Genomic DNA, 628 nt, shown 5'->3' with positions numbered 1-628 from the left:
ATAAAAATGGATTCATACTTCAAAATTAAGATACTTGATCTGCATTTATTCAGGAGCCATTTGCCTTCTTGTGTGCCACTGGGTATGCTGTGATGTGGGAGATTGTGTCTTTTCTGCCCTTTTACCTCTTTTGTCTCTATAAAGAGTTTTAAATTATTTCTATTATAAATGTATCTATTTAGTGTTGTATGCTCTGAACCAGGTGACTCCTGCCTTCCATGTCAGTGCCAGCCTTTACTGCAATGCTGCAGTTAAACTGGTGCTTTGTGCTGTGCATCACTTTCTGTGATTTTGTATGTGGATGTGTGTAACTGTTGAGATTACTTGATATGAAAAATGTTAATTGTAAATTATAGGATTGGTTACATTTCTGTTTGGGGTATAGATGATAATCACTGATAAAATGAGGATTTGTCCTAACAGAAATGTTAAAACAGTAAATGCAGGTAGAAATGCAGCTTTCTGTATTGCCAAAAAGGGTTTCTTGTTTGTTTCTTGGAGGATTTAAGAAATGTCACAGTTCTGTAGCATAGAGTCTTACATTACTATAAAAGTACTTTAAAAGAAAACACACTTAAGCAGATGTGTTAAATGGTATCAGAGGCTCTTTGCAAAATAAGATCATAAT

This window comes from Pyrgilauda ruficollis, unplaced genomic scaffold (genome assembly GCF_017590135.1).
Source record: "Pyrgilauda ruficollis isolate IOZ18807 unplaced genomic scaffold, ASM1759013v1 scaffold16, whole genome shotgun sequence".
NCBI classification, from domain to species: Eukaryota; Metazoa; Chordata; class Aves; order Passeriformes; family Passeridae; genus Pyrgilauda; species Pyrgilauda ruficollis.
Note: the sequence above shows the minus strand (reverse complement) of the source record.